The sequence below is a fragment of the Magnolia sinica genome, chromosome 4 (assembly GCF_029962835.1).
Source record: "Magnolia sinica isolate HGM2019 chromosome 4, MsV1, whole genome shotgun sequence".
Lineage (NCBI taxonomy): Eukaryota > Viridiplantae > Streptophyta > Magnoliopsida > Magnoliales > Magnoliaceae > Magnolia > Magnolia sinica.
In genome coordinates, this window is record NC_080576.1 from 106875651 (window position 1) to 106900629 (window position 24979).

General features: G+C 43.5%; 1 non-coding gene across 1 annotated transcript; it reads left to right on the plus strand.

The window, feature by feature from the left end:
* The first annotated feature begins 24528 nt into the window (after nucleotides 1–24528).
* On the plus strand, nucleotides 24529–24635 carry LOC131244782 (small nucleolar RNA R71). The gene has a single exon (XR_009170559.1). It is a non-coding gene; the product is annotated as a small nucleolar RNA R71 (small nucleolar RNA).
* The last annotated feature ends 344 nt before the right edge of the window (nucleotides 24636–24979 follow it).

The window sequence follows — 24979 nt, forward strand, 5'->3', positions numbered from 1 at the left end:
CAAAATGGGGATCGAACGGTCCACACTACGCCCAGTTCGGACCCCATTGATCGGTTTTTCCGGAGGACAGGTACTCCATGAAGGGATTGTCTCGTTACCACTCACTGCTGGTAGTGCCCCATGTCAGACGACAATGATGGTTGACTTCTTGGTCGTCGATCAACCCTCAGTATACAACGCAATACTCGGCCGACCTTCATTGAGTCTCCTCCAGGCTGTGGTATCCACATACCATCTTTCAATGAAATTTCCGACCGAGTCGGGAGTCGGAATTGTCAAAGGAAACCAGCAGGATGCGAGGCGATGTTACATGATAGCCGTAAAAGGAGCCGCCGACAAAAGTCCGACCAACGTATTAACGATCGGATCATTGGACCCTCGGGGCGAGAATTATGAACGAGGACAGCCGGTCGAGGATCTTGTCTCGGTCCCCTTGGTCGAGACAGACGGATCCAAGACAGTACGAATTGGCTCGTCTCTGCAGTCCCCTTTGAAAGAAAAGCTGATAGCCCTGCTCCGTAGGTACGCCGACGTCTTTGCCTGGAGTCATGAAGATATGCCCGGGATCGACCCCTCTGTGGTGACTCACCGACTCAACATCGATCCGTCGTATCGACCGATCCGACAGAAGCGGCGACCGCTCGGCCCTGAACGATACGCTATCATTGAAGAAGAAGTCAACAAACTCCTCCAGGCTAATTTCATAGAAGAAGTGTACTATCCAGAGTGGGTCGCGAACGTCGTGCTCGTAAAGAAATCCAACGGGAAGTGGCGGGTCTGTATTGACTATACTGACTTAAATAAAGCCTGCCCAAAGGATAGCTTTCCGCTTCCAAGGATAGACCAACTAGTAGATAGTACCGCCGGACATGAGCTCCTTAGCTTCATGGACGCTTATTCAGGATATAATCAAATTGCAATGCATAAGACAGATAAATCAAAAACTACCTTTGTCACCGACAAAGGCCTTTATTGTTACCGAGTGATGCCATTTGGTCTGAAGAATGCCGGCGCAACCTATCAAAGATTAGTTAATAAAATCTTTGCTCGGCTTATAGGCCGAACCATGGAAGTATATATTGATGACATGCTCGTCAAGAGTATACACGCGGCAGATCATGTGAACGATTTGGAGGAAATGTTTCTCACCCTACGAAAGTTTCGGATGAAGCTGAATCCAAATAAATGCGCTTTTGGGGTGCGCTCTGGAAAGTTCCTCGGTTTCTTGGTTAGTCAGCGAGGAATAGAGGCAAACCCTGAGAAGATAAAGGCTTTGATTGATATGGAATCCCCTAAAACCATAAAGGACATCCAAAGGTTGACTGGACGAGTCGCAGCACTTAATCGGTTCCTGTCCAGAGCCACGGATAGATGTCTCCCTTTCTTCAGACAGTTGAAAGGGAGACAAACAATGGACTGGACGGAAGAATGTGAAGCGGCATTCCAACAACTAAAATCATGCCTCGGTTCTGCACCTCTCTTATCAAAGCCCGAATCGGGGGAGTCTTTGCTCCTTTACCTAGCGGTGTCCGAGGCAGCGGTTAGTTCGGCTTTGATACGGGAATCCGAAGGAAAGCAACTGCCAGTCTACTACGTCAGCAAAGCATTATTGCCGGCAGAAACAAGATACCCAAGCTTGGAAAAAATGGCCTTGGCTTTAATTACTTCCTCTCGCCGACTCAGGCCATACTTCCATGCCCATACCATCATCGTAATGACCGATCTTCCGCTTCGTCAGGTATTGCAGAAACCAGAAGCTTCCGGCCGACTCACGAAATGGGCCATCGAATTGAGTGAATTTGACATTCAATACAGACCAAAGGCAGCAATCAAAGGGCAAGCAGTAGCTGATTTTATCGCCGAGGGAACGCCACCATCCGAACTCTCAGTAAACGATACGCCGAAGGACGGTGCAGTTCCGACATCAACCGCTCCCCCTTACCCTATTCCATGTTCCCTGGAAACTGTTTGTCAACGGTTCTTCCAACTCGAAGGCAAGTGGGGCTGGGGTTGTGCTGGAAACCCCCGATCATACCTATATACAGTATGCCTTACGACTTGGGTTCCAAGCGTCGAACAATACGGCGGAATATGAAGCGTTGTTACTCGGCCTCCGTCTCGCCGCTAGCATGGAGGTCACGCACCTCAGTGTTTTCAGCGACTCTCAGTTGGTTGTTAATCAAGTTACCGGGGTATACCAGACACGGAAAGACCAGTTAAGGGCGTACATGCAGAAAGCGAAAGAACTTATCAACGGATTTCAACTCTGTCGTGTCACTCGGATCCCTTGTACGGAAAACAGCAAAGCCGATTTGTTAGCAAAGCTCGCCTCAGCCGATGAAGATGAAATACCCAGGTCCGTCCCTGTCGAATACGTCGATAAGCCGAGTATAGACGAACCAATTAGCGAGGCCGTCAATACAATCAACTCGGAACCATCCTGGATAGATCCAATCCACCAATACCTTGACGAAGGGAAGTTGCCCGAGGATCGCGCCGAGGCTCGACGAATTAAGATCCGAGCCTCCCGTTACACCATACTCAACAGAACCCTCTATAAGAAAGGTTACTACGCCCCGTTGCTGCGATGCCTCGAACCTAGCGAGGCGGACTATGCATTACGGGAAATCCATGAAGGAATCTGCGGAAACCACTCTGGAGGGCGATCTCTCGCCCATAAGGTCCTACGACAGGGATATTACTGGCCCACTATCCAACACGACGCTCGCCAGCTCGTCCAAAAATGCGACAAGTGTCAACGCTTCGCGGCAATTCCGAGGCAAGCCCCCGAGGCACTGACGCCGATGACCGGTCCCTGGCCCTTCGCACAGTGGGGTGTCGACATCGTAGGCCCGCTCCCTATGGGAAAAGGTCAGACCAAGTTTGCTGTGGTAGCAGTGGACTATTTCACGAAGTGGGCCGAGGCGGAGCCATTAGCTAAAATAACCGAGCAGAAGATCACCGAGTTTGTGTGGAAAAATATTATCTGCCGATTCGGAGTACCCCGTACCATTATCACAGACAATGGAAGGCAATTTGATAACAGGAGCTTTCGCGAGATGTGCGACAACCTCGGAATCAGAAACGTTTATTCTTCACCTCATCACCCTCAAACCAACGGACAAGTTGAGGCGATTAACAAGATTATCAAGCAACATCTTCGAACCAAGCTTGGCCGGGCCAAAGGAGCATGGGCCGAAGAGCTCCCGAAAATTCTTTGGGCTTACCGAACTACAGCTCGAACAGCCACAGGAGAGACTCCGTTTTCACTAGCTTATGGCTCGGAAGCCGTCACTCCCGTTGAAATCGGATTACCTTCGGCTCGAATCACCTCATTCAATGCAGAAGAGAATGAAGAACTCCTTGCACTCGGACTCGACCTTCTGGACGAACAAAGGGAAGTGGCACGGCTGCGCACGGAGGCGCGGCAACGACAAGTGGCTCGGTTCTACAATACCCGGGTTAAGATTAGAAGGTTTCGAATGGGAGATATGGTTCTCCGGAAAGTTTTTTCCAACACCAAGGAATTTGGGTCGGGTACGCTGGGACCCAATTGGGAAGGACCCTATATCGTCTCGGGCACCATACGACCAGGAACGTATCGGCTAGAAGACCTAAACGGACAACCATTGCCTCACCCTTGGAACGCTGAACACCTCAAGGTCTACTATCCTTAGCTCGGTACTCAATGTTTAAAGACTCTGAACTAAGAAAGATCAAAGCCAAATCAAATGAATAAAGCTAAGCATTTTTCTTTCATTCATCAAAGCACGTACAAATACAATGTGTGACTACATCAAAGTGAATAGAGAGAAAAAATCAAAGGGCCCTGGTAACTGTCCTCATGCATCGGCCTCGTCCCCAGCAGCAGTGTCTTCGGCAGCGGCGTCCGGGTTCTCGGGTTCCGAGGCTGCTCCACCCTCGATTTCTGAAAGGTCAAGGTCAGGAAAAGATTCCTTTATATCCTTGACGCATTCCAGATATCCGCTTTGGAACAAGCGGTCCCTCTCGTCCTCGAACTCCGCCGACTCAAGGAAAGCTTGGACGGCTTGGTCCCTGGCCTTCTCAGCCTCCCGAGCCTTCTCGTCGGCCTGCCGGATATGCTCCGCCGCCTCAAGCTTAGCCTGAGCTAAGTCATCTGCGCACGAAGCATGAACTGCGAGAATTCGCCGGTTCTCTTCTTCAGCTTCGGAGAGCAGAGCCAGTACCCGAGCAACCTCCGCTCTCGCTTCATCTAAGGCTCTTCTGGAGGAAGCCGCCTCTGCTCCTGCATCTTCGGCAGCCTTCCGGGCAAGGGCCGCCTCGCCTGACAGGATGCCGACCCGAATTTCGGCCTCCTCGCGTCGCCCTTCGGCTTCTGACAGAAGGGTCTGCAGCCGATGAGTTGAGGATAGCTCCTTGTTAGCCTTAATCAAGCAGGGAGCGAGTTCGAAAAGCATCCTCGCTGCATGGCTGACGGTTTGCGATGACGGGGCGTTATAGAGCCTCACGAACTCTCTTTCGCCCCCGTGGGCTAAGGCCCAGGGAACCATCCCCGATACCACTTGCTGCAGGACAGACGGCCCTTCCTGGTTCGTCTCCTCCCCTCTGGAGGATGCGGTCCTCGTCTCACCTTCCCCTCTAGAAGACGCGGCCCTGGTCTTTTCCTCCCGTCTCGGAACGTCCGTTTCAACGTTTGCCGAGTCGGGTGCCGCCTGAGGTTCCGAGGCAGCAACCGCCGTCTCTTCAGCCCTTTCTTCTGGGTCGGGAATTACGACGACGGGAGGGGCAGAAGAACTCGCTGGCTTTTTCTCCTTCCGCACCACCTTTTGCCTCTTAGGCGGCCGAGGCTCCGACAAAAGGACTGACCGCGGAGGAGCCTTCAACTTCGTGACTGCCCTAAGGGGAGGACGAGCTCCAGTCATTTCTGAGGGAGCCGGCTCGTGAATAATCCTGAGATTGGGACGGGCTTCAGGCAGATCTGTAAAAAAAAAAAAAAAAAAAAAAAAAACCTAGGTAAGTCAGGGGAAATTCGGAAAACTCAGAAGACACATTTTCAATTACCTGTGACTTCCGAGTCTAAACCTGCAAGATGAAGGCGTTCCGGCTGTAGAAGCACCTTCCAAGACCTGTCTGCCGGATCCAACGTCCTCAACTCTTTGATCCGAGCCGAGGCACTAGAGCCGAGCTTCGCCCGCTTCTTCGGGATATCTGCCAGACACAAGTCCTTCAGACTCAGAATATTACAGAAAATGAAAAAGGACGAGAGAGAGAGAACCCAAGTCACCTGCCCTCTGGAATGTCCGAGGAACACGAGCCTCGTAAGACCCGGAGTCATCAGTCTCCCAGCGACCACATGCCCAAAACCAACGCTCTCTCCAATGTTTGTTGGAAGTGGGGGGGTCAGTTATCAAGGAACCGCCTCCGCCTCGCCAAGCAGCGAAGACGTAGAAGCCAGGGTAGTTCGGATTCACCCGCACTTGGTACAGGTGGAGAAATTCGTCGACTGTGAGCGGTGGCTGTTCCATCTCGGCCCACAACACCGCACACCCGAATAAGTTCCTCCACCCGTTCGGGACTATCTGCCCCGGGGCAATCTGAATGCGAGACAATACTCCCCGGACGATGGCCTGAAGGGGCAGACGCAAGCCGCATTGCATTGACACTTGGTAAATGGTGACCGCCCCAGCAGGAGGGTGATCCGGCAAGTCATTTGGACGGGGGAGATAGGTGATGACCGATTCGGGGATGTGATACCCGATTCGGATTCTGTCCAAGTCCGCCTCAGTTAAAACTGAGGGAACCGGACCGCTTAAATCTTCCCCCGATCCTTCTCCTTCAGACTCGGCATGCACCGGTTCATCAACGGGAACTGGGTCGGAGGTTCCCTCGGTAATCAATATTTCATCTTCTTCCTCCTCATCTTCCTCCATGCCCCTTGGGAAGTTAGGCCTTCCCGGGCCGGTTAATAAAGACGACCCACCACGAGAAGGAACAACAGAAGCAGGGCGCTCCGCCGGAGCTTCAGTGACTCTCTCAGATAGAAAAGCAGCGTTGGCACCCACTGCTATCTCTGTCAGTAAGGAAGGCGATTCCGCAACATTCCAAAAACGTTGCGCTTCGCCTTCGTCTCCGGAAGCTCCCCCCTGGGGACTTCGAGAACCCCTATCCGCCATTATTATCTAATAGAGAGGGAGGAGAAACTCACCGGAGGGAGAAAGGAAAACGGAAATGGCGGAAGGAAGCGCTGACGGTTAAGAGAGAGGAAAGGAAGAAGATGAAAGACTGAGAAGGCTCCAAAGGGAATGAAAAGTAGGAATGGCAATAGAAGTTCAAAATGCGGGACCCCCACCAATTTATAAGATTGCCATACGGCGGGAGTAATTAATGAGGAAATGATTCGACACCTGCATCGATTCCCCCACTCGACACGTGGCGCTCGTCGACTGACGACAATAATGCCCTTGCTACGTGTCCAACCCTCATTGGCGGGAGGAGCGATTTGACGGCTGACGGCGCACGCGATGTCAGGAACCGAACCGCCTCCCGTCAAAGGCGACATGGAACGCATTAAATGACTACCTACTGTCTCGGACTGGGTTGTGAACCGACTCAAGACTCGCTACTCCTAAGTGTCATATGAAACACGCGGAGTAAGGGGGGCTTACTGTTGGGGATAAAAAATACAAGTCCGCAGACTCGGACTTAATGCCTCGGGTCACAGAAGGATGTGTCAAGTCCGAGGCATGATTCGCTAAACCGAGACAAAAGTTGAGTCGGTTCGGACGACTCATCAGCGTCCCGGGCATGCGTCGGGCGGACCACCTTGCCAGACCGACCATCGCTAGGACGAGCCTCATCCCGGATATCTTGGGATAAGATCTCCGACCCCGAAGCTCACGGGATCGGATGAAGGCTCAAGATGGGCACGATCCTATCCCCGTGATCCCAGGAGAAGATCCCGTGCTCAATATCAGGAAGAGGATCCTTATGCGACAGAATGCCCCAGCAGCTATAAAAGAAGGACCCCGGTCACCTTGAGAGGTACGGAACAAATCCTCTCTAAAAAGCTCCTCAATACTCTTAGACCCAGAATCCAGGCCTGACTTTGGCATCGGAGGGTCCCCTGCTCAAGCCAGGGTCTCCTTTATCCCCTTTTTTGTGCAGGTACACGAAGGTCCAAGAGGAGGAACCGGACATTTGCATCAACACGTGACTTTATGAATAAGTTGGATGGCAAATAAACATCCCGTGGGCCTTTGAAAAGTTTCAAGGGTGAGAACCATTGTCACCATTGCTTCCTATGGTGTGGTCCACTTGAGCCTTGGATCTAGGTCACTTTTGTGATTATCCACTAAAATGATATGAAAAAAATGGATGGACGTACAGTGTGGATAAGACCCATACGTCATTGTGGTCACTCAAAGCTGTTGCATGTTCCTAGTTTGGTAGGATGCAATCCGCGTCCTATCCCCACCTGGATGGGTGTATGGGTTTTATCCACACTATTCATCTATTTTTCCATATCATTTTAGGGTATGAGCCCAAAAACAAGGCAGATCCAACACTTAAGTGGACCACACAGCAGAGATTGAACACTCACCACTAAAAACTTCTTAGGGGCCATAAAATTTTTGGATCAAGCTTCATTTAGGTACATGTGACCTTATGAACGAGTTAGATAACAAATAAACATCACGGTGGGCCCTAGAAGGGTTTCAATGATGGACATCATTATCACCACTGCCTCCTGTGCTATGGTCCACTTGAGCAATGGATTTTCCTCATGCATCACGGTGTGCCCGACAGAGCCTTGATGGATTCATTTCCGTCCGAACTAAACAGGAGATGTAGACATCGCGGTGTGCCCCATGTTGGAATATTTGGTTGAATTAAATAGACTATTAAAAAATCGAAAATTAAAAAAAAATTGAGACAGAAAACTTATTCAATTTGAGTCGAGCCGTGATGTAAGTCTCTCGGCTTGAAATCGAATTTGTTTCCCTTAGACAGCGTCCCAACAGGTTTCCAGAGCAATCGACCTCCAAGATACAATGACTATGACCCGGTCCCAGCAGTGCACTCACTATACGTAGGCTCGAACCACTTGTAGTTTAACCCAAAAGTGTTGAGTTGACTCAGCGACGAACCAACAATAAAAAATTCGTAAACTAGAATACAAAGAAAGTTTTATAAGACAGGAAAGGATTCTCTTCCAAATAAATTTCCATGAGTACCCATACACACACACACACACCCACGCGAGTACACTTACACATGCACCCAAGCTCCTGCCTAGCCCAGCCGGTCCCGTCCTGTAGCATTGCGTCGCGCACGCATACACGAACTCAGACTCGGACTCGGACTCGGAACGGCTTGGCTTGGCATGGCATGACTTAGCTCGGCTTGACGCTCACGTGTGTGTGGTCAATGACATATATTAGAGCTATTGACATAGCCTCCCCACATGACCAAATTCACATGCCCCCTGAATGGGGCTCATGCCTTAGGGCAAAAAGCATATCTTATATACAAGATATTTTTCTTTGTTAAATCCGATGTGGGATAAAACTCACAACTCAAAATCAGTAAAAATTTCAAATATGGAGGGAAACTGAAATATTTGAATTCTGATTTTAATATTAATTTTGAAACAAAATACAACAATCACCCATATGTTTCAAAATAAAAGTCTTTCGGGTTAAAGCATAATAGTTGTGCAATGGTGCCGATGTCACCATTAGGACTGTACACGAATCGGGCTAGCCCGGTTAACTCACTCGACTCAGCCCGAAAAAGCTCGACTCGGCCCAACCCGGAATTGAGTTCGAGTTGGGACGAGCCATTTTCTTTAGCCCGAAACTGAGTTTGGGCCGAGTTCGGATAGGTCCCAGTTCAGCCTAACCCAGCCTGAAACCCGACTCGGCCCAACCCGACCCGACTCGGTCAAGTGGTGTGTGTGTGTGTGTGTGTGTGTGTAGGGAAAAGGTACTATGCACTCGACCTCACTAGTCCGTCCCATGAGGTCAAGTTGTGTGGGCCCACCGTGATGCGTTTCGAACATCTAACCCATTAGTTAGATGCACCATTCCATCGTGGGCCTAGGTCTCAAAAATCAAGTCAATCCGTGACTTTTGTGGGCCACACCACATATAGAAGTGGGGAGGGGTCGTGCACCATTAAAACATTCATAATCAGTTTTTTTGGGCCCACAGAGATGTGGTTTGCAAATCCAGCCCATCCATTATGTGTGTCCCACTTGCATGAGGGTTCAGACCAAGTTTCAGCAGCATTCAAAACTCAGGTGGGCCCCACCAAGTGCTTTTATATGTTGTAACGGTGTTTCACAAGATTTTAGATGGTATGACCCACCTGAGTTCCATATACGGCTGATTTTTGGGATATCTCATAATTTAGAGGGTACCCATCAAATGCACGGTGTTGATGGTCGACACGCATCACGGTGGGGCCCACACAGTGATGCGTGTCAACCATCAACACCGTACATATATATATATATATATGTATGTATGGGAAAAGGTATTATGCGCTCGACCTCACGATTAACTCCCGTGAGGTCGAGCTGTGTGGGCCCCACCGTGATGCGTGTCGACCATCAACACTGTGCATTTGATGGGTGCCCTCTAAATTATGGGATATCCCAAAAATCAACCATATACGGAACTCAGGTGGGCCATACCATCTAAAGTCATGTGAAGACACCGTTAAAACATATAAAACCACTTGGTGGGGCCCACCTGAGTTTTGAATGCTGCTGAAACTTGGTCTGAACCCTCATTCAAGTGGGACACACATAATGGATGGGCTGGATTTGCAAACCACATCTCGGTGGGCCCAAAAAATGATATGAATGTTTTAATGGTGCACAGCCCCTCCCCACTTCTGTATGTGGTGTGGCCCACACAAGTCATAGATTGACTTGATTTTTGAGGCCTAGGCCCACGATGGAATGGTGCATCTGATTGATGGGGTAGATGTTCGAAACGCATCATGGTGGGGCCCACACAGCTCGACCTCATGGGACGGACTCGTGAGGTCGAGCGCATAGTACCTTTTCCCATATATATATGTGTGTGTGTGTGTATAACCCTACCCGTCCCTTTCCTCTTTACCCAGTAACTCATCCACCTCACAGACGTATAACTTGAACGACTTAGATTCATCCAAATACAAAAAGGAATTATAATGACCTGACTAGTTAGATTTTTTATTGAGTCTATAGTTCAACTATCTAAACCGTTGATCGAGGGCCTTGTAATGGGACACGGATTACCTGCCAAAGCCCTTCCCATGAACTTACCGTAAGGTTCGAAACTGTCCCGAACTCGCCCGATTACTAACCGGGCCGGGTTCGGGCTGGGTGTGGCTGGTGATCGGGCCGGGCCGGGTTGAGCCTAGTTCGACTTGGATCAACTCGTGTACACCCCTAGTCGCCATAGACTTGAACTGACATTAGAGTAAGAAAAACAGGTCTATAGGAATCAGGTGACACCATAGTCTTGAGTCTGAATCCTTTTAATGTAAATCGCAAGTACATGTCACTTACACAACTCTTCCTCTGCAAGTGATTATGCGATTTGGTGCTTTTTGGTCATATACCATTACCTAAATTTCATGAGTGCTTTAAAGAATTCGCCTAGATTCTCATAAGAAGTGGCCTCCACCTCCACATCCATATAGGTGAATTCCATCAAGTGTATGCAGTAACTGTATACACCACCAAATATATGGCTATTGATTTATTAAGAGTTCTAAAAAACTCATCCTTCTACATTACTACTCACACTTTATACCTTAGACGGGGCTCAAATATCTCAGTACAATCGTTTACTCCGTGTCTTGTTGTTTACCCATTGAATATATCTTATGGGATCTCCATTTGTATAGGTTGAGTTGTCGACACTAGCAGCTTATATATTAGGCTAATCATCATTCATTTCAATGTATCATTGACTAATCTTTTAGATAATCCTTTGGTCAGAGGATCTGCTAAATTCTTTTCTGACTTCATAAAATCAATAGATATAACTCTATTACGCAACTTGTGTTTCACTATATTGTGTTTGAGTCTAATATGTCTGCTCTTTCTATTATATATTTTACTCTTTGGTTTTGCTATAGCTACTTGACAATCATAATAAATAGACATGGCCGATACAAGCTTTGGCCACAATGGTACATCATTTAAGAAATTTCTAAGCAATTCGGCTTCTGATTTAACCTTTTCTAAGGTAATAAACTTAGATTTTATAGTAGACCGAGCGATACATATCTACTTGGTAGACTTCTAAAAGACTGCTCCTCCACCCAAGGTGAAGACATAACCGCTAGTGAATTTTGTCTCATCTGAATCAGTGATCTACCTAGCATCACTGTATCATTTTAATACAGTAGTATAACCATTATAATGTAAACTATAAGTCATACTGCCTTTTAAGTATCTCAAAATCCTAGACAAGGCATTTCAATGCTTTTTTCCTGGATTATGTATATATCTAGTATCTACTTAGCCTTCCTATTGCAAAAGTTATGTCTGGTCTAGTACAATTTGTTAGATATATAAGGCTACCAATTATTCTGGAATACTCCAATTGAGACATACTATTACCTTTAGGGCCTATTTAATTTTCTGGCTCAAATGTAATTACCTTGTAAATGAATAATTATTATTTACCAAGGTAATTACTTGCATATTTCTCAATGCTGACTTGACCAGTTACTTTTTAAACGCTTAAATCGAGGAATTTGTAAAATAAATATGGGGCCCACCATAATGTGTGTGGCTTATCTACATTGCCCATTCATTATGCTAAATGAATTTAAGGCATGAGCCCAAAAATTAGGCAAATTCAAAGCTCAAGTGGACACACCACACGAAATTGTGAGAATCAAATGCCTACCATTAAAAACTTATTGAGGCCCTTAGAAGTTTTAGATCAGGCTTATATTTATATTTTCCCCTTATTCATGTTTATGTGACCCCATGAACGGGTTAGATGGTGAATAAACCTCAATGTGGGCCCAATAAAATAATCAACTTTCAACGGTGGACAAATTAAGTCCATTGTTTCCTTTCATGTGGGCCAATTGAGCATTAGATCTTTCTAATTTTTTTGGATCATGTCCTAAAATATTCTAATAAAATAGATGGACGACATGGATATATTATATATATTATGGTGGGGCCCACAGATTTAAGTCAACATTTTTGGACGGATTTTCTAGGTGGAATTACAAACTCATTTTCAAATAAGTGAAAAAGTAATAATTACTTCTTTACCAGGGATTTACTAGGATCATGGAAAATCAAACAGGCCCTTATTCTTCATGAGAGTCACGCTGTAATCATTAGGTGTACTGACAGGCAAACAGTTAAAATGGTTAAACTTTCTCAGTAACTTCTCAATCTAATGAGATTGTGATAATATAATAACACCATCTTTCCTGGTTACTTCAGTACTCAAGATTACACTAGCCTTTCCTAGTCTTTTATGTTAAATTTAAATGACAAGAATTTTTTAGTCTCAGTAACTAATTTAATATTAGTTTAAAAAATAAGCATGTCATCAACATAAATACATATAATAACATAATCATTTCTAGAAATTTTACTATATACACATCTATATATATAATTTATATGATAACCATTTAATTTTAAAACACCATCAAATTTTTCATGCCATTGTTTAGAAGTCTGTTTTAGACCATATAGTGATTTAGTTAGTCTATATACTTTATTTTCTTTATTTTATATCTTATAACCCTTAGGTTGCTCCATATATTTTCTTTTTCTAAATCTCCATTTAGGAAAGTTGTCTTAACGTCCATCTGGTGTACCACCAGTGCTATTAAGACTCTAATAATTGTAATCCTAGTTATAGGGGAATATGTATCAAAATAATCTAGTCATTCTTTTTGTTTAAAGCCTTTTGCAACCAACTTAGCCTTAAGCTTATCAATAGTCTCATCTTGTTTTAGTTTCTTTCTAAACACCCATTTACAACCTATTAGTTTATTTCCAGGTGGTAGGTCTACAATTTTCTAAGTATTATTAGATATAATAGATTCCAACTCATCATTTATTGCTTCTTTTCAAAAGGTTGTATCTGAAGAGTTAATTGCTTCTATATAGGTTGTAGGATCATCTTCTACTAAGAAAGTGAAAAAACAATCTCCTAGATTAGTTTCTCTTCTAATCCTAGTACTTTTTCTTGATTGTATCTTTTCTACTACTTTTTCATAAATACTTTTACTAATAGATGCGATATCTGATCCATTAATTTTCTGTAACACCCCGTACTTTTCAGTACTCGGGTGTTGCCGCATAACTAGATTTAAAATAAATGCAAGCCTAGCTTAAGCAAGCGTCCATGTGCATTCTAGTCTAAATCCAACCAATGAAAACAGTCCACATCCATGTATTAAGCCATCCGTCCATTGATCTTCAAGAGGGATCATCAAGTCATCAAAGGAACTCAAATTAAAATTTTAACCACCTTGTTAGGTGATTGTACCACATGGTGCCTATCATGAGCATTAGATTACGCGGTCTAACACTTGTCCAACTTATATCATGGTCGTTAACAATCTGTTTAAATGAGTACAAATCCCACCATACAGTCACGAGATCAATCGCCAGTTTATATTAGGAACTTATGTAATCACAAGCTCGACCATCGAGATTATAAATTTAACCATAAGCCACCCAAGTAGAATTTGTGCCCAAGAATTAGACACACGGCTTAACAAGACGTGATTCAGATTGCCGATGACCCTAATCAAAGGCGGGTCCTACGTAAATTACTAATACTAATAACAATACATAAGTAAACAAACAAATATCTATGCATGCCCACATAATAATAATGTACAGATATAAAATAAGTAATAATAGCACTAATTAAATATTTAATAACATAAAACAGGTGATGATAATCCTAATAACCTATAGAGTGGCCCACAACACGAATTATATATAAACACACACACACACACACACAAACATATATATATATATATATATATATATATATATATATATATATATATATTATGTAAGTGCATATAATAATAATAATATAAAATATAAATAAAAAAATTAATATTATTATTTAGGCAACAACAAGTCTGGAGCATATAAATGACCCCTTAGGACCTTTCGACCGTTGATGCTCGAATTGGAGTTGATCCAGCCATTGAATCAACGTAATCGACACTAAAATAATTCAAATCGAGTAATATGGCCCACCTGGACCTTGGATCTGCCCCATCTTCGTCAAAGGCAATGATAGGGCCCACCAAGTGAGATGGACGGAGTCGATTTGCCACAAACATCGCGGTGGACCCCACACAAATGTTACGTGTGCACCATAGGTGGTGCACTCGCTGTGCACAGGTCCTGGGGGACTGGTCTGCACGGGCTGACCCGTGTTTCTCCCAAAACAGAAAGCTTTCCCCCCTTTCTCTCTCTCTCTCTCTCTCTGTTTTCTAGCAACCAACGGACGGGCGTCCGTTTGGGATGCCCATGGCCCACCAAGATCACCCATCTGGACGATCCAGACCGTCCATCGTGTCCAGGGCTTGGGTCCCACCAAAACCCAGCTTGTCTCACACGTTGAAATGCACCCGCGTGCGCACAACCCTTGTCGTAAACAGGCCCTACAAACACAAAAAATTTCAAAAATGGATGTTGTTTCTCCTTGTCAGCTAGCACGATCCACGTGAGAGGAGAACCCTCGATCCCAGCCGTCCATCCTAGTGAGATCCTATCCGTCTTAGCTAGGTCTTTAGAAAAGGAAAGAGGATGAGAGAGAGAGAGAGTGAATAGCCGTTTCTCCCCTCAAGCTCTCCCCACTGCTCGAACCTCCTCCTAAGCTTTGGTGGGGCTTGTTGGCAAGCTCTCTGAGGTCCTCACGAACGGCCTGATGGGGTCGGATTTGAAGAAGAGGTGGTGATGGCGAGAATGCCATTAATGACAGCCTTCCTCTTCCTTGTTTGAGCTGCACCGAGTCGTCCCAAGTCAAGGTGAAATCAGGTCGCGCCAGAGCGTCTGCTGGCAGTTATGGGGAGGAAGTGAGAGAAAGAAAAAAAAATCAGAAGAAGAGAATGGAGAAGGGTTGCTACCGTCACTGCCGCACCACCTGCACTCGGATCGACCCGAGCTTGGGCCGAGTCAGGGTAGGCTTGGCCTGCATTGCTGGAAGTCCAGTAGAAGCAGGAAAGAAAAGATAGAAGGGAAGAGAAGAAGGATAAGGAGAAGAAGCAGAAACTGAAGAAAGAAAGCAGAGTAGGAGGATAGGCGGGTGAGCTGTGTGGCGCCGAGTTGCTGGACAAAGTCGGGTTGCACTTGGTGGCCACTATGGGCCGTTTCCAGCAGGGAGATGGGAAAGGAAGAAAAGAGAATAAGAAAGGAAGAGAGAAAGAGTTTGAGAGGGAGTGTCATGTGCGTATTGCACTGAACTCGGCCCAACCGAGTCACTGATGTGACCGCCCGAGTTGTTGGGTCAACCAACCGAGTCGAGCTTGGTTTGGATCACTTCCAATCCTCACTGGAGTTCCAGTAAAAGAAATAGGGAGAAGAAGTAGAGAGAGAGAGAGAGGAAGAAGAAGGAAAGGGAGATTGGGTTGGTGGCTGAGTTGACTCGGCTGGAATCGAGTCCAGCCAGTTGGAGTTGGGTTAGTCTATCCAGGCTCATTGTTGGACATCCCAGCAAGTTAGAAAGAAGAGAGAAAAAAGGGAAGGAGAAGAAGAAATGGAGATAGAATCGAGTCAACTCAGTTTGGGACCGAGTCTAGCTGAGTTCGGGTCACGCTCAATAAGCCGCATCTTAAGGTGAGCCCACATTCTCTTTCCATATAGAAATTATTTCGGGTATATTGTTATTATCACAATCATCATTAGAATTATTAATATTATATTTGAATGGCCAGTAGTAGGTTATCTATATTAATATTAGTCGTTACATGTAAAAATCATCATTATTAAATGTTGAGTTTTGTTCTGTCTACCTTAAATATTATTGTTGGCGATTAAAGCGTACTATTCATTCTATTACAATAACTATTAGTACCTTGATTAGCTAACATTAAGTATATTGTTAATATTAATGACCATTTTGAAATTTTTAGTATCATTGCCATTAGTCCTTATTATAGCACCATTTGTAGAAATTCTATTATTATTACTTGAATTATTTAAGGAATTATCAGTAATTATAAAAATATTAGATGATGTCAATACGTTTAAATATGAACTTATGGACTGTCATTATTATATGGATGGAATAATACCTCTATTAGGAATATTATTTGGCTCATTGTACAATAATAATAATGATAATAGGTTAGTATCCAAATCCCAAGATCTAAGTTTGAGACTAAACCCAAGGAAAAAAATCCTAATTCTACGTTAAAAACCTAAGAAATAGAAACCTTAGGACAATACTTTGAACATGAATGGTGAAGTTAATCTAATGTTACAATTTTATAACTCATGATAGGATCCAAGCTTAATGGCGTGCGCACTTCCTAATAACATTAGAAGGCGAGTCGACAAATAAGGTGATGATTTTTCCCCTTGAGCTTTCCATTTTTCTATTAGCCTAAGTTGTAGTTTTTATTTTAATTTATAATTGATCTCTCCCTTTTATAATCACATGTGTTAGTTGATGGAAATTGAATTGCTATATTTCATGCTTAATGTTTATCTTGCATACTTATTTCATACTTGTGGATTATTTGTGGATTGCTTATGGAACTTAAACTGGTACATCAGTGGGAAACCCCCACTTATAAATGTACACTCATACTTGGGATGTAACCTGACCGGTTGTGATTGAAATGGACCTTCGGCATAGTGGTTATTGAGTGATGGTCTAGATGGATCATTAATGTGGGCCTACCATCCAAGGTTGTTATGTCTAAGTGGTTTTTAAGGACGATCTTTATCGTATGGTTTTGATATTCACCCTATGTGGCATATTTTGATACTCACCCTACATAGTTTTGTTTTGATATTTTCCTTATATGGGTTCGATGTTTTATACTGTGCAACCATGCGATGGTAAGCATCATATACTGTAATATGATTAGCCACTAGTCGATGGGTTTCCATTAAGCATCCTAAGATGGCAGTCTCATGGGCCGGGGATGGTGGTCATGGGACACTATGCCCGTGCCATTGGCTTACGCCGGGTCATGTGCTCCCCGTAGTGACCGTGCGTTTATTTAAATTGGGTGATTGCAATTGGACTAATAATGTGTTGGCTAATCATGCATGCATAGCACAAACCAGCCTTTATTGCTGTTGTACATGACATACGGATTTACCTGACTGGATGTTTTACTCAGGGCACAGACCATCATCCATTGTTATCATACGTATTTGCCTGTTTGGATGTTTTACCCGAGGCACAGACCGTCTGGATGTTTTACCCGGGTTGATGATTGCATAGGTGACGAGCTCAATGTCCGTCTGGATGTTTTACTCGAGACAATGATTGCATTCATGCATCCATGCATATAATAAGACTGCATTTACTCTGTTTTGGCTGCCTGGATGTTTTATACTATTTCTTACCTAATGCGGCGGTGTGTTGTTCACTCCCCAAGTATAGGGTTATGATGTAGTAATAAACTCGGTGAGACCGACGTCGAATCCCAAGGGACTGATACATGTACGTAATCTGAAACTAAATAGAACTAGAACTAGAATGAGATGAAATCTAAATCGAATGAATTTTGAGGAATAATGATGAAATACTAATCTAAAACTTAAGTAATTCAGAGGAAGTAAACTAGAGATTCAGAGGATCCACTTGTAGAGATCAGGGAGATCTTATGCCTGCATCAAGAATCATGGACATTTAACTGAACTTACTTGATTTGGTTTTCAAGAGATGAAAGGTATATGAATTAGAATGGATTCCATCATCAAACCATGCCCAGGAGACAAAGTAAACAACAGAATTAAACTAATTACCAACCAATCAACAATGAATTAAAGTTAGGAAGGGTATCGTCATCCGACCATGCCCAGGAGACGATGGTAAACAACAGGGCTTCCTGACGTCATAAACATCAAAAGGGAAAAGGAAATATTCAAGCCATTGCAGACCCATTGTAATTTCAGTCACAATAGACCATTAAAGACTAAGAAAAACATTCCTTTAATAATCAACTAAAATCAAATTCAGTTCATGAATTTAAATTAAAAGAACACAATAGAATCTTCCATCTCGCTACAGGCTTCACCTCTTAGCCTTAGCTAAGAGGGTTAGCCTAGAAAAAACATGATTAGGCTATTTTCTTAAAAATAATAAAAAAAATAAAAACATAAAGAAAACTTCAAAAAAAGCACTTCTCTGCTTCTCTTCCTCTCTCCCTGAAGTGGGTCCCTGCAAAAGCCGATCTTCTTTGCCTTGGTGCATTCTGAACGTTAAATCCGTGCTTTTAGCATCCCGATCCAGTCTTAGCTCGCAATTCCACCTTGCAACACAAACATGATTAAAATGGGCTATTCAACGGTATCATGTTCCTAAATCCAGGCAATAACTGGGTCTGATATGCAATATTTGACCCTCAACACAACCCCCAACCAGCATTTTGCTAGTCCCGAGCAAAATATGTGAAAAGTAGGTTGAGAATTACAAAACAATTTATAAACTCGAGTGATTTTTGCAGAATAATCCAGATATGAGGATTCTCAGATTCATGAATGTTAGGTATTACTTTCTCCTAGACTCAGGCGCACGGTAAACTTCATAATCAAGTTCAAAGTATTATTCCAGGAATTAGAAAAATTCTAAACATTGAATTCCATGGATGTATAGTCTAATCTCGACTTATCAACATTAAGATTCACCTCTCTATTTAAAGATATTATCGGTAACCAATAAGAGACTTCACGGTAACCCAACTTTGCCTTACACATTATTATTATTTTTTTAAAGTAATGCCAAGAAGGGGAATCGAGTCCTCACTTATAGGGAGCAAACCTATGGTGAAGATCATTCGCCCAATCTTTTCAATTTTCTCAGGCCGATTCTTTTCATGCTTCGTGAGTACCACGTTAATCCTTCAATATCAGACTGAAACCTTAACGTGAAAGCAAGATATGACATATGAGATCATAACTCAATCAATGTTTACAACTTCTAATTCTGGATTAACAATTCAGATTTAATTCTGAAATCTAACAGATACTGAATCCAAGTGTCTTAAATTACTAGCATCACATATCTTGAAGTTCCACGTGCCCTAGATGGCTTGTCAAAATCACTTCGAAATTAAAAATTTTATTTTCACAATTTTTGCTCAAGACCAAGAAAACACTGCTTAAGAAAATACTAATTAGGAAACCTAATCTCCCACCCCCAACCGAAAATCTACATTGTCCTCAATGTAAAAGAAATAAACATGCAATGCACATGGGACAACGGAAATATAAGAGGAGTGATGAAAAGATAGTACCTGGACGAAGGAATCAAGAGGCTTTCCAAAGATATCTACGTAAGAGCGGGTCAGCACAAGAGAAAAACCAACAGAAGTAAAATAAAAATAACAAAAAATGAAATCCTACCTACACCACTTTCGCAGGTACTCTCGATTGCATTTAGCGTATGCAACAAGCTTTTAAACCCCTAGGTTGTCCCTAGTGGACGAGTTGTAGTCTCGTGAGGGTTTACAGTAATGTTACCCACAAACATTGAACTAAAAAATGAAATGAAATGAAGAGCTGGCTGCCTTCCAGGAGCGCTAAGTTTACCGTCTTCAGCCAGACAAATAAAGCAACTACCCTAGTCTTATGAAAGCGATAAACCTACCTATACCTCCATCAGACTAGGAGATCAATCCTGGTAAACAGGAGCAGTCAGGGGTATGGACATGTCCTCTGAATCAAATTTCTCGATAAATGGTTTCAATCGATGTCCATTGACTTTAAATTCCTTGCCATTGTCGGGATCTCTAATTTCAACGGCCCCATGACGAAAAACAGTAACAACAATGTAAGAGCCGGTCCAACGAGATCGAAGCTTACCCAGAAAGAGATGTAATCGAGAATTGTACAAAAGGACCTTCTGACCAGGCGTGAATGATTTTCGCAAAATGTGTTGGTCATGAAATGCTTTCATCTTGTCCTTGTAAATTCTCGAATTATCGTACGCATCATTCCGGATTTCCTCAAGTTCATTCAATTGAAGTTTGCGTAGCGAGCCAGTGTTGTCCAGATTGAAATTGAGATTTTTGATTGCTCAATACGCTTTATGTTCCAGCTCCACAGGCAAGTGACAAGCTTTCCCATAGACAAGTCTAAAGGGAGACATTCCAATAGGGGTTTTAAAGGCAGTACGGTATGCCCATAAGGCATCGATCAATCGGATTGACCAATCCTTACGATCAGGGTTAACAGTTTTCTCCAAAATGTGTTTAATTTCCCTATTAGAAATCTCAGCTTGCCCACTTATCTGTGGGTGGTATGAGGTGCTCACCCTATGAGAGATACCATATTTCTTCATTAAGCTCTCAAATGGTTTATTACAAAAGTGTGAGCCCCCATCACTAATGATGGCTCGAGGCGTTCCGAATCGAGAAAGGATGTTTTCTTTTAGGAATTTAATGACCGTGCGATGGTCATTCGACTCACTTAGTGACATAATCCACGGCGAGCAAAATATACAGATTTCCAAACGATTGGGGGAATGGTCCCATGAAATCGATGCCCCAGCAATCAAATGCTTCAATGATAAGGATGGGATTCAAAGGCATCATATTCCGATGGGACAATGCTCCCAATTTCTGACAATGCTCACAAGCTTTGCAAAACTCATGAGTGTTCCTAAACATAGTGTGCCAGTAAAAGCCACACTGCAGAATCTTGGCCGTGGTCTTTTTAGCAGAAAAGTGACCACCACAGGCCTGTGAATGACAGAAGGAGATGACGCTCTGATGCTCATCGTCTGGTACACATCTCCTTAGGATTTGGTCTGGGCAATATTTAAATAAATAAGGTTCATTCCAGAAAAAGTTGCGCACCTCGGTGAAGAATTTCTTCTTATCTTACGCAGTCCACTGTGTCGGTATGGAACCTGTGGCAAGATAATTAGCAATATCAGCGAACCAAGGTGAATGTGAGACTCTGAATAGTTGTTCATCAGGGAACATGTCGTTGATATAGGTCGTCTCAAGGGAATCAGAGGTATGAAGGCGAGAAAGGTGATCGGCCACAATGTTTTCTACTCCCTTTTTATCTTTAATTTTCAAATCAAATTCTTGGAGTAGAAGGATCCATCGTATCAGGCGGGGCTTAGAATCATTCTTAGAAAGAAGATACTTCAATGCCGTATGATCTGTATAGATAATGATCTTGGATCCGATCAGGTAGGACCTAAATTTGTCCAAGGCGAACACTACGGCTAAGAGTTCTTTTTTCGTAGTTGAGTAGTTCACTTGGGCCGGATTTAAAGTCCTACTCGCGTAATAGATGACGTAGGGTCTCTTATCTTTTCTCTGGCTTAGGACCGCCCCAAGAGCATAATCAGAAGCGTCGCACATAAGCTCAAAAGGAAGGCTCCAGTCGGGTAGCTGCATAATAGGTGCAGTGGTTAATGTGCCCTTAAGCTTGGTGAAAGCTTCTTGGCATTGCTCAGTCCACTCGTACGGAGCATCCTTTTGAAGAAGATTACATAAAGGACGAGAGAGGAGACTAAAGTCCTTTATGAATTGCCTGTAAAATCCTGCGTGTCCTAAGAAGGATCGCACGTCTCTGATGTTCTTGGGTGGCGGTAGGTTAGAGATAAGATCTATTTTTGCCTTATCTACCTCGATTCCCTTGGACGAGATGATATGCCCAAGGACAATTCCCTTCTGAACCATGAAATGAGTACCAAGTTCTTTTCTTCACATCTTTTCAGTACACATTTAAGACTTTCCAAGCACTTGCTGAAAGATAGACCGTAAACAGAGAAGTCGTCCATGAAGACCTCTAGATATTGCCCCACCATATCAGAAAATATACTAAGCATACATCGCTGAAAGGTGGCAGGGGCATTACATAGTCCGAATGGCATCCTTCGGTAGGCAAAAGTGCCGTAGGGACATGTAAATATGGTCTTTTCCTGGTCTTCAGGGGCTATCTCTATCTGGTTGTAGCCCGAATACCCGTCAAGGAAACTATAATAGGAATGACCAGCTAACCTTTCCAGGATCTAATCAATGAATGGTAAAGGAAAGTGATCTTTCCTCATGACGGTATTCAACTTCCTGTAGTCAATGCACATTCTCCAACCAGTAGTGACTCTAGTTGGCACGAGTTCATTATTAGCATTGGCTATGATGGTGATTCCGGACTTCTTAGGGACCACTTGAGTTGGGCTCACCCATTGACTATCAGATATAGGGTATATGATACCCACGTCTAATAGTTTAAGAACCTCAGCCTTAACCACTTCCTTCATGTTTGGATTTAGTCTACGTTGTAGTTGCTGAGCGGTTTTTACATTATCCTCAAGATATATGTGGTGAGTACAAATCGAGGGATCGATTCCCTTGAGGTCTGCTATCGTCCATCCCAGGGCTCCTTTATGCTCAATGAGAGTAGATATGAGCATACTTTCCTGTTCTTTCTCCAGGTGGGCAGAGATCACCACCGGATATGTCTCATCTTGACCTAAATAGGCATATTTCAAATCAGAGGGCAAAGGTTTTAGGTCAAGCTTCGGCTGCTTGAGATTAGACGGTAGAGGCACTACATCAGTTTGTGGCAATTCTTCAAATTATGGCCTCCACTGGTTAACTTCAAGTACCGGTGCAGTATCAAGCCAGGCACACGTCTCCCTAAGCATGTCATCATCAAAATCATGGGAGTGGGCCAGGTATATCTCTAGATGGTCGGAGGATAAGGTCAGAGGTGTCGTATCTTCCACGAAAGAGTCAATCATGTTAATGTCGTGGAAATCGTCATCATCCTCTGAGTTGCTACCGTTATTGAAGAAAATGTTTGACTCCAATGTCAAATTTCCAAAAAACATAGTCATGACACCATTCCTGCAATTGATAATTGCATTTGACGTGGCAAGGAATGGGCCACCAAGAATGACAGGAATCTAAGTGCTCGTGTTATTGATGGGTTCGGTGTCCAGGATGATAAAATCTATAGGGTAGTAAAATCTATCGACCTGGACTAACACATCTTCAATTATCCCTCTTGGTACACGAACAGAGCGATCAGCAAGTTGTAGTGTGGTCAGGGTGGGTTTTATCTCACCCAAATCTAACTGTTTGTATACCGAGTAGGGAATCAGATTTACACTCGCTCCGAAGTCAAGAAGTGTGTGATCAATTCGATGGTTCCCGATTACACATGATATGGTTGGGCTACCGGGATCTTTGAATTTCTGCGGCACGTCTTGCTTCAGGATGACACTCACTTTCTTAGTCAAGAAGATTTTCTTTTAAATAATTTTTCATCTTTTGGTTGTGCATAAGTCTTTCAGAAATTTGGCATATGAATGAATCTGTTTCACGACATCAAGTAGAGGAATGTTGACTTTCACTTGTTTCAACACCTCTAGGATATCCTGCGAGTTAGAGAGAGGTTTTGGTGAAACTAACCGTTGAGGGAACGGAGCAACTAGCTTCTCTAGAAGTTCCGGTTCTAATTTTTGTGGGGCATCACTAGATCCATCATTGTTGTCCTCTTCTGGTTCCTGAGGCTTTTCGGGCCTAACCGGAAGAGTTTTATCAATGATCTTTCCACTCCTAAGAGTGGTGATGGATTTAGCGTGCCCCATCTGATTTGAAGAGCTGGGATCATTGATCTCGTACTGCAGTTTAGGATTGGGGAGAGGTTGTGCAGGAAGCATCCCCTTTTCTATAACTGTCATACGAGAATCTATCTTTTGCATAAAATCTGTAATTTCCCGCATTGCCTGAGCCAACTCTTGTATGGAATTTTGAACCGGTTCCTCTTGAGGTTTCACTTGATTTGGATTTTGATTGAAGAAACCTTGAGGGGTAACCGTTTGTCCATTCCTCCAACTAAATTTTTGATGATTTTTCCAACCAGGATTGTACGTATTGGAGTTAGGTCCAGTAAAAGGTCTTTGATAATTGTTTACGGCATTAGCTTGTTCATTCAACACTCCTCGAAAGGCGGGTATTGTAGGACAATTTTCAGTTGTATGAATGTTGCAATCACAGATGCCGCAAACAATTTCATTAACCTTATCCTTCTTTCCTTCCATGGCCTCAACTTTCCTTATGAGCGTAGTCACTTTACACTTGAGATCATCCTCTTCTTTCAAGAGATATAATCCACCTTTCTCCTTTAATTGAGTCGGCCTAGATGTGGTGTTCCACTTTGGGTAATAGTCCCATGATTGTGTTTTTTCAGCAAGACTATCGAGGTAATCCCATACCTCATCAACATCTTTATTAATGAACTCTCCATTACACATTGTCTCGACCATTTAGCGCATGGAAGATGTCAGTCCATTATAGAAAAAATTTGTAATGCGCCACGTTTCAAATTCGTGTTGTGGGCATGAACTGACCAAATCTTTGAATCTTTCCCAACATTAGAGAAATGTTTCATCTTCCTTTTGGGCAAAGTTCATGATTGCTTTTCTGAGGGTAATCGTTTTATGATGTGGGAAGAATTTTTTTATGAATTCCCTCTGCATGTCGTTCCATGTGCCAATGGATCTAGGACGCAGTGAATGTAACCACGTCTTAGCTTTCTCTTTTAAGGAAAAAGGAAAGAGTTTCAACCTGATTGTATCCTCAGATACATTAGGAAAACATAATGTAGCTATAATCTCATCGAACTCTTTCAAATGTAAATATGGACTTTCTGATTCAAGTCCATGAAATTTGGGAAGGAGTTGGATAACTCCTAACTTGATGTCCATTTGTCTTGTGTTTTCAGGGAAAATCATGCATGAGGGCGTACTCACTCCCGCCGGTTATAGATAATCTC